At 39.9% G+C, this 14,201-nt stretch overlaps 1 protein-coding gene across 3 annotated transcripts in view; it reads left to right on the top strand.

The window, feature by feature from the left end:
* cdh13 (cadherin 13, H-cadherin (heart)) overlaps positions 1-14,201 on the top strand; it is a 338,083-nt gene that overhangs the window by 258,584 nt on the left and 65,298 nt on the right. The window lies entirely within an intron of this gene.

Raw genomic sequence — 14,201 nt, 5'->3', positions numbered from 1 at the left:
ACTGGGGCAGCTCATTAACTTCACCTATGTTACGGAAAAAGGCCTCCCTCTAATATTACCATCATCATAACAGGAATGCTATTAGTTTCACTATATGCTACAATAAAAATTATTCCTCTTGCTGCCAGAGGAAGCCCCACAGCGTGTGCTGCACTTCCTTTTACAAGATGGAAAACTCATCATTGCATTTATTGGCTTTCAGGCCTAATTTATACTCAATTTAGATAGCTCTTTTTTTCTGCACCCTTGGAGTTATATATCACGTAAAAATAGTGTTAAGTAAACACATGGGGATAATAATGACCCACAGAAATAAAACTCACCAGATCGTGACTTTATCGCTGAAATAATTGATGCTGCTTTATGTGCTGTAAAACGTAGTCACTGTGTCAGTATCAAATGCTACATAACGTGGACTTGTTCCACTGAATGTTGTGTAGGAGTCAGGACCTGTGCCCATAAAGCTTTGAGTGGTGGTCTGAGATCATTTCAAAATGTCTGACAGCACAAACTGGTCTCTGAATACAAATGTTTCTCAGTAGTACCAGCACTCTACTGGAATACCTATGTAGGGCAGTTGTTGTTTGTTCTGGGTTTTTTTGTCAAGAAGACCAAGAAATGTGCTCTCTTAAACACTACTTTAGGCCTCAAGTTTTCTTTAAATCTCTATCCAATAGTTTCATGTGGTTCCAAGGTCTATTTGTATTTTGGTGGTTTGTGTCCTTGCCTTCATTATTTAACCTTGACAGTTGTGTTAACATTGGTCAATGGTCACAAATTAATTTAAAATCTAAAACAAGCTTTGTATATCAAAAGCAAAAAGTAATGTAGAAAAAAACAATGAAAGCATAGATCATTGCCCACCAATAGTTAGGTTAGGAAGCACACTTTTGTACAATAAGCTGCAGCAGTTCCAATTGTCAAGTGAGCAAACAACCTGGAAGATATTTTGGCGGGTGACAGTCGCAGTCAAGTGTTGGCAATAATGATCCACTCGGTTACAATTCACCATCAAAAAGAAGAAGAAACAGTCAAATGTTGCGATCGCCCTTCCGGTGAACGCACAACGGCTGTAGTGTTTGATTTGAGACCCTGTTGAAATGAATGCACTACGCAAGTAAGTCCATAGCATAGGAGTCTACAGCCATGCTAGCTCTGAGGCTGTACATTGGTACAGAAGTGTTTTGAGCTAAATACTAACATCAGCATCCTAACATGCTCACGATGACAACGTTAACCTGTTGATAAACAGATATAATGTTATGTTACTGAACCTAAGCGTAATTAGCACTAAACATAAAGTACAGCTGATAACTATCAAACTAGGCAGTGCTCATCAAATATAAATCAAGATACTGTTACTGTGATGCCTATTTTAAAATGTTTCAGAAAACACATTTGATTATACTGTTTAGCTGTAATTTAAGAAAGTTTCTGACCAGGCTGCCATGTCTGTATCCTGCTTGGAAATGGACCAAGCAGCACCCCAACTTGCATTTGTCGCTCAGTGCTACGTTGCTCTGATTGGTTGGAGGTCTATCCAATTGCGTCCATAGGCATTTTTATCTGCGCCAGTTAATAATATCCCTTGGAAATTGAAAATTAATTGAGAGGATGCAAGGCTAGGCACCATGGATATCTGTACCAAACCCGCATTGCCGTCCATGGAGTCATGACACAAGCATTGCAAAGAATCTTGTAGGCCTAAGGAATCTTAGATTAGTAGTACCTCATAGCTAAATTTATGTAATTGGTAGAGACATAGAGACAGGGTTGTAAAAGTCAAAAGCCAAACTGTCTCTCTTATGTGTAAACACTGATTTCATGCAGACCATGCAGGAGTGAAGGGAGCCTCAGCCAAAAAGGTTTTCACTAAACCAAGTATAAAGTAAAAAACAGTCATTCTGCATTCAGTCTTAGACGGTGCCCTATCCAATTGTCCTTCTGCAGAGATTGGTCTTCAGTAACCCATTTACCACATCCAGTTCTCCTGTTAAGCACTCCAACAGTAAGACCTCCCTCCGACACAAGACTCAAGTTTCAATGGTACAGAAATAATTTCTGTCTGTTTATGGGGTTTTTTCTTTCACACACACAAACACACAATTTTGATATTTACATTTTGATTTTCAAGCTATATCGATCACTTAAAAGCCTTCTCCAAAGATTTTGATGATGTTTCATCTATCTATAGCCACGGAGGGCTCTGTGTTTTTGACATTTTCTTTGCATCTGTGACTGATCTTCCGAGTCGTATATCTGCATCTTTCTAACTTTATACTTCCTGCTCTGCTCCTATCATCTCCTTCATACATTTCTGAATTTATTTCATGGCCTCTATGTTTGTTGTCATTTCATCCTCTGACATTTTGCCAGCAACAGTGACTTTGAAGTGTCATAACTGTGACCTGCAGACGGGTTGAGGACACTGTCAAAGACAGACAGCTAGAGAGGTGGAAATAGGGAGAGAGAGAGAGTTCACAGAGTGAAATGGCAAAAAAAGAGGAGATCTGTTTACGCTCCTCTCTCCTACCCTGTCTGTCTCTGCATAACTGCACAAGAGTATTTGTTTCTGTGCATAGGTGTGTGTGTGTCTCAGGGTGTGTGTGTCTGTGTGTCTCAGTGTGTCTGTTCCCTGGGGTGTGTAGGTCAAATGCATTTGACATGGAACACAATCGCTGTGACTCGCTGGTCAGAGTCAGTATTGCACACAGTGCCCAGCACACACACATGCATGATTGTATGTGTATATTTGTGAGGACTACTACTTAATTCTTTAACATTTAACTCATGGACCAGTATGTTAATATTGGGAATAATAATGGACATAAACAGGCCTTCCCATGCCTACATTACATTTTAGCAGTCTGGTGTGTGCACTTTTTGACATCAAACAGCATGTGGAGAAACAAGGGTACACAAACTAGCCAGCTGTTAAATTTGTTTAAGCAACTCAATTTATGAAACATTTGCATTATTTTGAGCAGCTAAGCCCTGTTTGCACAGGACAATTGTTACTTGGGGTCCTTTGTGATTCATAATAATTGCCGCGGTCAATCGCATTCTTAAACCTGTGCAAATCTGCCATGTGTGACATTTCTGGACAGCAGCTCAACCTACAAGCAGACTCAGGCCCCATTAAGATGGGATTAATATTATTTATAAAAATATTTTATATGCTGCTACAACTAAATTCATCATTGCAGGTGGCATTTTGGCCAAGTTACGTGAGGTTGTTCATCAGAAAAATGTCTTCATGCAAAAAGTAGTTAAAGTTGCAGTGAAACAGAAGTTAGAGCGTCTTTATAAATATGGCAGCAGTATGATTTGGACCACATGGCCTTTACTCTTTCACCTGCATAGTTAGATAAGGAGGAGGAAAACCAGGGGGAAATTAATAAACCATGTTGTTTTGACATATACATAAATCTAAATGCAAACACAGACCTTCTACTATGATTTTGCACCGCCGCTGCGACAACCCACTAGCTAACTGTCAAGAGTATTTTTATATGATGGGCATGGTTAGCTAGTTGACCCAAATCATATGTGATTGGACGAATGTATGTTCGCCCACACGTTCAAGATGTTTTGTCAAAAATATTTTACAGGAAGACAAAAGAGACGCAGCTTTATTTTGAACAGACAAAATCTCAGCAAGAAAGCAAATGTCAAAAACAAAATGCCAAACATTTTGAGCAACATACAATCACTCCTTGATATTTTAAACCCTACTGACAAAGACGAAAAGGTAGATCACTTTATTTAGTTAACCGGAAAAGATGAACTTAGTATGCTTTTGTAAGTCTGTAACAGACTGAAATGATAGATATTTAAACACTCCACTAAATGGAGCGGTGCCACCATTAATATCATTAGCTACACCTGAGCTTTTCCTGCTATGACAAGTAAAATACTTTGCCATGAAAAAGGCATATTGTTAAGGAGTCAGCATCATAATAGCAGGCATATAACGAGCAATAAAGAACAGGGAAGATAACGCCAATGGCTAGAATGCTAAGAACAAAAGCTCAGACGATGTGAAAGTGATCTTTTGTTTGTACAGAAACAGCTGATGCAAGACAGGTGTGCCGGCAGGTGGCGATCTCAGCAGCAATCAGGTGACCTGCAATTGCAGGAATCCCACTAAGGACAAAAAGGAGAAAGAGGTGAAGCGGGGGTCCTTATGACACCTCCATACATAATCACTGCAGTTTCAGTCTTATGTTATGACAGAATCAAGATCAAGACATAAGACAACTTACTACCTCCATGAACATTAATCGAAAATGTTAATTGGAGGTCTAATCACTCAAATTACAACAATTATTGATTCTATTTAAAGTTGGAGACTGCATGAAGTTGCTTCAAATGCCGTAGTGAGTGTAGTAACAGGCTGTGCTGTGAAGCTTCTCATTAGGCTGTTTTTTTAGGCCACAGCCAAGCAGAACCAAGCAGGGTTAAAAGGTGCTATCTCATTATCCAGGTTATTAGATACCTTTCCTTTACCTTTTTTTCCCCTCCTTAATGTTGTTGAGAAGCCGGTTATTAGCCTGCGAGGGTGTAACATTTCAGCAAATAAATAAGTGAAATCTTTAACACTTTGACCACAAACAAAGTGAAGAAGCCCAAACTCTGATGAGCACCGAACGGTCTTGCAGTCGCCAATGATCTCATCACCTGTCTTCTTTCCTTTCATAATGCTGATGATTTTTTTTTTTTGGAGGAGATTAATGTTTCACACACCTCCCTCTCACATGAGTCAAGTGACGCAACTATTAATAATTTTTAATTTAAAAAAAAAGCATTAATTAAAACAGTGCTTGGAGCTAAAAGGCATGTTTTTAATTTACCTATTTGGCACAGTGGTGAAAAGAATAATTAAAAACAACAACAAAGCAATTTTTCTTTTCTCGTGCATCACTAAATGCAACACTTTCACTGACCTTAAATAGTCCATGCTCTCATTCTCACTCGTAATCGGACATGTTACATAAATACAGCAAATATGAGTCATTTTAATCCCGTTCAGTATTTAGGCCAAACTATTAGGCTCTGGGGGGATTTGTCTCACGTTTCTGCTGAAGAAGTTTTCTAGACCTCTTGACTGGTTTGGAGCTTTAGCCGAGCAGAATGGTTCTATGAGAGTGCTGAAGAAGAAAGCCACGGAGAGAGTTGGACTTGCTTTTGACGAAAGTTCATCTCTGGTTAACCTCCGACTACAGAAGTGTTTTGCTTGATGCGTGGGCACTTGACATTGAGGAAGTATGTAGCACTTCAGGGTAGTTTTGTTCCCTGAAATTTGGAAGAAAGTTCAGTCACTCTGATATTTCTCAAATTCTATCTTAAACCTCGACTCCTCACACTGCTCCAGTGCCAATCCAGCAGGCTATGAAGAGGGGAGCAAATAATCTAAAGTGTCATTAAGAAAGTTTGTCTAATTTAATTAGGTCTCATTTCCAGCGACAGGACTTTCATCAGTTGTTGGATAACTATTTACATAGAAGTAATTGAGGCTTGATGGGAAGAGGATGATGTTTTTAACAGAAAAGTAAAGGACCTTAAGTGCACCTGTGGCCGTAGTTTGAACACTGTCTGTAGCAGTGAATCATGGAGGAGAGCATCTGTGCAGAGTTGATATTAACATTGGAGACAATTGTGCTTTTCTTGTCTATGTTTTCTTGATATTTCTTTTTGTCTAGTGTGTGTGTGTGTGGTTAGTTTTATTTCTTTCAAGTGATCAGAGTATATATTTGCCGCATTTCTCCACTGAAACCAGCTAACAGGTTGAAACAAAGATTTGCACCCACATGGAGGAGCTGTAGATGGATAAAAGAGAGTGCTTTGAACAACAGTTGAAGATAGAAAGTGTGATGGAAAAAAATGACAACAGCAAACATAAACATTTCCAGCGTGTTTCTGAAAGTATATCTTGTCACATTGCACTATATGTCCCAGTTTAGCCTATGCTCAGAGGTCTTCAGACTTGGCTCTCCCCCTCGACTACGACTTCTCCATCTCCTCTAAAATACATTCAAGTTATTTTCTTCTCCTTGGTTTTGAAAATAGAGAGAATCTCAAACAGTTGGGTCATCCATTATTCAGCAGCTACCTGTCTACTTTCACTTCTCACTCTGGTCATATTTAAGTTGAAAGGGATCGGACTTAAAAGAAGAGGAATGGGTTTCTGGAATGTCAGCCACGAAAACTCGCAGGTAGCTTTGAGGAGCCCAGGTAAGGAAAGAGATGAGAAAAGCACGAGTGAGACAGATCAACGGACAGACAGGCGGACAGACTGTGAGGATGACTGAGTCTGTGTGTGAAAGAGAGAGGTTTCGAATCCTACAAAGGCTGACCTGTGAAGGGTCAGACAGTGTGATCACCTTCAGATCTGCCTGAAATTGTCCCTGTCTGCGCAGGATCACCAACACAAGCAGAAAGAGAGAGCAATAGAGGGGATGCAAGAGACATGAGAGAAAGGTGACAGCAAGACACACCAAGAGCACTGGGGAGGATATAATGTTGGGAAGGAGCCAGCGAGGAGTAATTCACCCAACGACTGTCACAAGTTTTTAATAATACAAGTGGATTGTCATTAATGGATATTTGATTGGCTGAGACTGCTCTGCAAATGTGCAAAGCATGTTGGGCCAGATAAATATTCTGGTTGCTGCGAAGCACACAAAGTACAAGGTAATGGGAATGAAACGGGAAAGCTAAAAGTAAAGTGGAAATCAATAATAGTTTAGCTGAACTTTTGCTAACTAATTCCAAAAGTTAGTCCAAAGTTCAAAGTGGCCATGCACAGAGAACAGCAGAGCACATTTGTTTGGCCAGAGGTTTGCCACAAAGAAGTGACAACTAAATGGATTTTGCCTACAACCACACACTCTCTCTCTCTCTCCCCCCAGTTCCCTCAACAAATCACATTAAAAACAAACCATGCAAAAGAATCCAAAACAGCAGACGCACAGTGTTGGGGAGTAAAAAGTTGCATGTAATTCCAAAATCAAATCCATTACAGTGTAATTAAATTACAGTTACTGATGAAAATGTTCATGAGAACATTGGGGGTTACTTCTGAATATTTTCTGTAAAAAGTGCAGCTATATGTTGAATAATGTTCATTTTGTTGCTTTACATGTTTTTCATGCACAAATGTCTTATTTCCAGCCACTGCCGTTTAGTAAAGATTGATGCTGTTCTGATGCTTTTGATTGGTTCTCATCTGCCAGTTCAACTGCCTCTCAATAAATTTAGAAAAGTAATCCAAAATAAATGAAATGTAATAAGTTACAGTACTTTGATAAAGTAATTTAAATATTTACACTACATTACATTTTAAATAGGGTAACTTGTAATCGCTAACCTATTACATTTTGAAAGTACAACATTGCAAACGCAGTAACTGGGTCATTTTGTGTGTAGGCTATAGGTCATTAAAGGTCAGGAGTATGCAGCAATCATCTAGTATTAACAGCAGATCAGACATCAACAACAATCTGTGCAACTCTCAATCGCCATTTCTCCTTCATCTGATTACTCCGTGTGTGAATTGTTGCATTAGATAATCGTTGTAGCTTAGTAATCCATAAATGATTATAAACTTTTTTTTAACTAGTGTTTGAAATTAGTGTTCACTCAGAGTTTGGAAAAAAATTTGATAAAAAAACATATATAAATCCAACTCTTGCTTTCTTTCTGTTGTCTCCTGTATTTGGCACAATGTTTCTATAGTATCATGAATCACGCAGCATGACAACCCACATTTGGAGACAAATCCTCTGCTGGTCCGCAGGAAAACAATATGATTCTTCAGAAAAAGATGAATCACAATTATATAACTTTATGGACCATTTTGCAAGACAAACAGCAGTAACCACAGAAGCTGTGAAGGGCAGAAAAAATGGGTTGAAGTTTTGGGACAACAAACTGAGTCACTGATCTTTTTAACTAGTTTGTTCAAGTAAAGTGCATTTTAATTGTTTTTTAATATTTTATGTATTTTATTATTTACTTTATATAAATGTAACACCGTAGCTATGTGCCTTTTTTCCAAGTGCAGATTATGTCTAAGGACAAAATTAAGGCGGTCACATTTAGCCAGGGCTAGTCGTGGCTGGCTCCCTCTCTTGCTATAGTAGCTCACTGTCTCTTTATGCAATGCAACGTGCGTACGCCACTACCCAAGCAAAGGTTGTGAACTATAAAAAAAAAACTTGATAGGAGAATGTGCGGTCCTCCATGCAAATTCTGAGGAGAAAAGAGGAGAAAAGAGAAACGGCGTCTCACATGGCAGAAGGATGAAACGGTTTGCAATGAATAGGCCTACTATTTTGTAAAATAAACAAACACCCCTTTGATTGCTTTACCTGAAGTTCGCAATAAAAAAAACACCATTTATGATAATTTGCAGCACACAAAAAGAACCCGATTTAAGATCATAAACAAAAACAGGGAGATATCTGTCACTGCAAAAGAACGCCTCAAATGTGTTTTACAGTTTAATCGGGATTCATATTAATTAATACTTGCATGCAGTGCAATTTATTCTCATAAGTAAGGTGAACAGGAGGACAAATTAGGGTACATTTATATTTTGATGCCGTTTTCAGGGCCTTATCCGAGCAAAATACGAGTGTATATAGCCTATTGTTATCACATGTTCGTTGCCTTATCGAGCCAAGTTAAGTGTGTAGATGTGATGTGCTGCTTGTAAAAACACATTATGGAAAATATAATACTACTTATTAAGTAAATCATATTTTCATACAGTCATATTCCTTTTAACAGCAGTCTCGTTAAGTGAGTGGGCTGTTTGTATAGCCTAAATAAATGTTTAAACACAAGTGGAATGTATTTGGTCTCCCCCAAACGGGGGAAAATTAGTACCTGGGACATCCCGTCTTGCGTGTGTCCCCCTCCAGTCAGCGCCATCACTACTCAAGAGAAATGCCCCGTCTTGCAGATCGGATATAAGAGGGTGGAGCCATTTTTGGCTTTTGCGCTCACGTACAATTTTAGTGCTGATTCTACACACAGTTTTATAAATGAGACCCCAGATATTTTTAAACCAGAGTGCAGTTACTGCAACCTGTAAATAAAGTTTGTTATTAATGGAACTTTTTCATGCTATTTTCAAACTATAATGTACATCTTTATGGCGTAGTATTTTTTATGTGGTAAAACAGATTTCAAAACGTCAGATTAGTAATTACTTACTTTGGGGCCATATAATAATGTTTTAGCAGTAATTCAGTGTGTATTTTCTTTATTTAATAAGTAACCACAATGAAATACAGTCCTTTCTCTTGTGCATCTCTCAATTTTTAACTCTTGTCAGGCTTATGTGTAAGTTGGGAGCATGACAACAGACATGTAAAACTGCAAACAGACAAATCTAAGACCCTGTGTCCGAACTATCTTCCAGTGCACTTTAGGAACCCTTGGACTAAACCATCGCTCATTTGTTCAGTTATCATCGTATCAGCGTATTTATTCAACCTCTATTCATTTAGATAATAATCACTTAAAAGAAATAAAAATTAACCAAAGAAAATTCCCCCAAATACTGGAGAATGTGCTTCAGATGATAAGTCATTGTCTGTAATGCACAGGACAGTTTGAAATTTGATCGCAGTTCCCAAATCTTGTCCTTTGTTATCCAAAACCAGAGTATGTAATATACCCATGTCTGTTACAATCATGTGAGTTGTTTTTTATTGTGTCCTTTATGTGCAGTGCTGTCGTGTTGTCAAACTGGCATTAGCCAACAAAGTCACCCCGTTACTCTGCAGATACTCATACTCTGCATATTTCTACTACCAAACTGCCATCCAATGTGGAACAGGGCCTATGTAGCTACTGTTTGAGGCAACATTGCATCATCTAAAAGTAGAGGACGGGATGTCTCAGACAGTCTTAGGCTGTCTTGCATTGGTTTTTCATTTTAATGTCACTCTGCAGAGTGAAACGGGTTGAGTCACACAGTCTCCTCCATGTTCTTCTCTCTCTTCCCTCTGTCCTCCTGGGATGTGAAGGGGCTGATTACAGGCTAATCAGATGTTTAGATTTGTTTCTCATTTCTAGCAGCTGAGTAATGGCATGCCAAACGCGTGGGACAGAAGGGAAGAGCGAATGAGTGTGTGGGAAAGAGAGAGACAGAGACGGAAGGTGGGGGGAGGGAGAGGCTTTAGTCATACAGTCAGTATGCCAGGAAATAATTAAAACAATCCTAAAAGATGCCAAGAGGAACAGGGAGAGAGCGATGCTGTGCTGCGAAGCAGGAGTAAATTGCTTTTCTTCCTGTTAATTACAGGGTTATGGTTTTCAACTGATGCAAAGAGGTGCTATTTTGCACCTTATTATGATAATAACTTTCTTGTCCTGTGTTGTGTTACTCAAGCTTGCTAATTTATGAAAATGATGTTGCGCTCAATGAGGATGACACCCTGGTGTCACTCTGCGTGTATTTGCAGATACACTTGTACATAGCTGGTGCACCTTCTCTGTGCAGCCGTGTGTCAAATGGAGGGTCCTTGCATACTTCTCTGTTTTCCTGCCAAATATTGACAATACGAACCTTTCATTTTCTTCTTGGATTTCCAGTCCGCCATCCCTCTGCGCTCACTCCACTGCTGCTGTTAAGCCGACACAGTGGGTCTTTGTTCGGCGTACTCAGCGGAGCGCCTGCAGTTGTTGTGTGGAGTTGGCAGAGAGCCTTGTCTAGACTTTACCTGGCTCACAGCACACAAATAGTCAACTGGCTGAAAAGAGCGAAGAGAAGCTTTGAGGCTTTTTGAGGTTGTGTAAAAAGTAAATCAAACATACTGTATGTGAGTCCATATTCAGTCACACTAGTGCCCAGGTCTGATTCAAGCTAGGATTGGGACACTTGAGAAGACAGGCAGAGCAAAGGCACTGTCCTCTCTGGTGCTGCCACCCATGGAGACATGCAAGGAGAAAAGAAAAGTGAAAAGAGCCCGCTGAATCTCTTCTAGTCTTTCACCTTTCTCTCTTTTACTTCACACATATAACAACTAATGCACTAGTTTTTTGCATAACTTATCAATGACTAGGGCTGTTTGATAGTAGTGTTCCTACCTAGCCCTTGGGCAAGACTCTGAAGCCCAAATTGTTCCTGGCTTGCTGCCATCACATTGAGTGTTTGTGTTAATTGGTGAATGAGCGTCAAAAACCTTGTAAAGCACTTTGGATAAAAGTGCTATATGAATGTAGCTATTTATATGTTAACTTAGTTTTATTACTTGCCTACCCACATGTCAAGCTCAGGCAGGAGACGACTGTCTAATAAGTAATAGATGCACGTTAATGAAATGCTTTTCTTGTGAAGACATGCTGTGCCAATTTCCTATGATTGCCACTTAAACTCTTTTCATAATCATGCATACAGTATGCACATACAGCACTGCGCATACCTTAATTGAAACGCCTTCACACGCACCCATTTACGTCTCATTTCACACCTTTTCCCAAGTTCACATACTTGCTCACTGGCACGTACACAAGACAAACCTTGACTAAATCTCTTTGACAAGTGATTGATGCAACATGTGCCAGCATATGCTTTCCCCTATGTCAGCGCTGTCACATTTATTTCCCATGTATAGACCTGCTGCACTGTGCTGATACAGAGCAGAATTATGAACAGGTGTGCTGTGGGTAATTTGTCCACATGGCCTGGAGCAGTAGTTGGCCAAAACTGGGCAGCTCAGCTAAGTTAAAAGTTTAAATCCAGCCCAGAGCGGCTGACCGAGGTCTTTGTAGGCGACTGCAAAGGAGTCCCATATTTTTCAAGCACAATGGCTTCAAAGCCAAATTCTCTCTCTCTCTTTCTCTCTGTTTCTCAGTGTCTCAGAAGAAAAAAAAAGAGCAATATGCCTCAAAGTTTTTTTTATTGCTGATCAAAAGGAATGCAGATGTTTTTGCCCCTCTGACTTATATTACAGTAAATGCTCCACTTTAGCTCAGTGACTGCAGTGGGTGTTTCTATTCCTTTATGTCTGTCAGTGGGAGGGCTTGTCAAGGCCCCATGCTGACTGCACAAGTGGTACCAGAGTCCTGGTTCACAGTATTTTTGAAGACTATGAATTAGATGCGTGCAGTCTGCAGGAGAAATAAACTGGAGAAAAGTATAAAAATAAATCTTAACTAGCATAATCTTATTAATCCTAACAGTCAGCAATTGTCTGGTCACTTAAGTCACCAGTTGGGTTTTGGAGATTTGCTTATAATAAAACACTGGCTGATATACAGAGTATAGAAAAGCACAAGTTCAATTACTCTTAAGTCCTACTGAGAGGAGATTGGGAGGAGTTGGTGATGAAGAAGGGAGAAAATTTGTTTTCATGTCCCTGTCTTATCTTCATTTCCAATCCCTCGCCTTATCTCGCTCTCTCTGCTCTGCCCCCACCCTCTTTCTTTCCTCGTCCTCTTACTTTACTAGCCGCCAATTTGGATGAAGCGAACAGTTGTTACGGCCAAACCAGAAGTCGGCACAACCACTGTACTTTTGCTGCATGTCTCTTGATTGATGTTCTTATATCTCTTGCGCACACACACTCAGCAGCTCTCAGATAGAAACATAGTATTAGCATTGGCTCTGTGCCGTCTCCTTTCTCTCAGTGAGTTAGACTCCAATCACTGGAAGATCTTGCTGGCAGGAGAGAGAGGAAATTGATAGAGGGACAGATAAAGACAGTAAGATAAAGTAAGAGCCAACAGAGAGTTGGGATGGAAAGAACAAGAGAGAAAGTCAGAGAAAGGGGGAGAAGAGAAGGCGGTAGTGAGAAAAATGCACCATAGGTTTCCTTTAATATGCTGTCATTGCCATACAAGTGTATGAGTGTACACTTGTCTCAGTTGCAGTGCACTGCAGAAAACTGAAAATGGGGAACACTGACACTTAAAATAGCAAGACTAAGCTCTTGTGTGGTGGTGTGTGTGTGTGTGTGTGTGTCTGTAAAGTGAGAGAAAATAGAGTTTGCATTATAGTAAGTGTTGCTTAAATTGAATTCAGTTTTATAATGGAGTTTCATAGGAGTACAAAATGGTCAGCTTATCAACTGACCAAACAGAGCAGAGGTATATGACCTTCTCCTCTTTTTATATACACGAACTTACAGCCATTTAAATATTCAAATTGGATGCATATCCCTTTGCCTCAGACAGGTCGAATCATTATGCTTTAAAGCCTCGTACAAACACCTGGGAATCACATGTTGCGCCGCTGTTGTTTGACACTGATCTTTGTCTCATTATGCATCACTATCTCCTCCTTACTGCTGGGCATTTTAATCAGCCAAACAGTGGTCTAGCTTCCAGCCATTCCAGTGCCCCTACCTGCACTCATTATATACGTATGAATATCTCAAAACCCCATGAAAATGAAGTGATGCCTGCAACACCCTGATATAGGTGTGTGGGTAATGGACTCACTAAAAGAAAGGATGTGTATCACATACATTCATTTGATTATTGAAGTCAAAATAAGGATTAAAAGTAAAACAAGCACTGGCATATTCTTTACATATATTTACTGTATGTCATATGTAAATCTCCCCTTTGACCCCCCAAATCATCTCAGAGCTTCCTGGAGGGGAGACCAGACCCTGAGGTTGAGAACCAGTGCTTCACTACTCTCAACCAATTTACCTCTTAAAGTAAAGCATATGCGCGACCTGACCATTCACCCTAGATTGTAATGGCTGTTTTGTGAAACATAATGATGCACATTCGGGGAGGAAGGTGAGGTCATATAATATCCATCACCCCCCTGGAAACCCACACAGGCTTGGCAGAAAAGCAGGCCCAGCTTTAAGGGAGAGATGGATGAATTCAGTGGATGCTTTGGGAGTTTCATGTGGGAGTTTCATGCTTTGGGAGTTTCACTCTAACCTGATCTGTAGCTATGGATGAGTGGGGAGCTGTGAACAATTGGTGCATGCATGTGAGCGCGCGCGCGCGTGTGTGTGCATGCGTGTGTGTGTGTGTGTGTGTGTGTGTGTGTGTGTGTGTGTGTGTGTGTGAATCTCCCACTGTGCAATGTTGACATGGATAAAAAAGACAAAAGGGAAATAATTGAAAGTCAAAGACTGAGGTTGTAGGCAGTCTGTAATTACCCACACTTGCATTCTGTGTTTTCTCATTGATGTGTCTACTACACTTGTCACAATGCTGCA

The sequence above is a fragment of the Micropterus salmoides genome, unplaced genomic scaffold (assembly GCF_014851395.1).
Source record: "Micropterus salmoides isolate LMB-PRFRI ecotype aquatic unplaced genomic scaffold, ASM1485139v1 Ms_hic_scaffold_8, whole genome shotgun sequence".
Classification (NCBI taxonomy): domain Eukaryota; kingdom Metazoa; phylum Chordata; class Actinopteri; order Centrarchiformes; family Centrarchidae; genus Micropterus; species Micropterus salmoides.
This window is presented reverse-complemented; position numbering and strand designations above follow the sequence as displayed.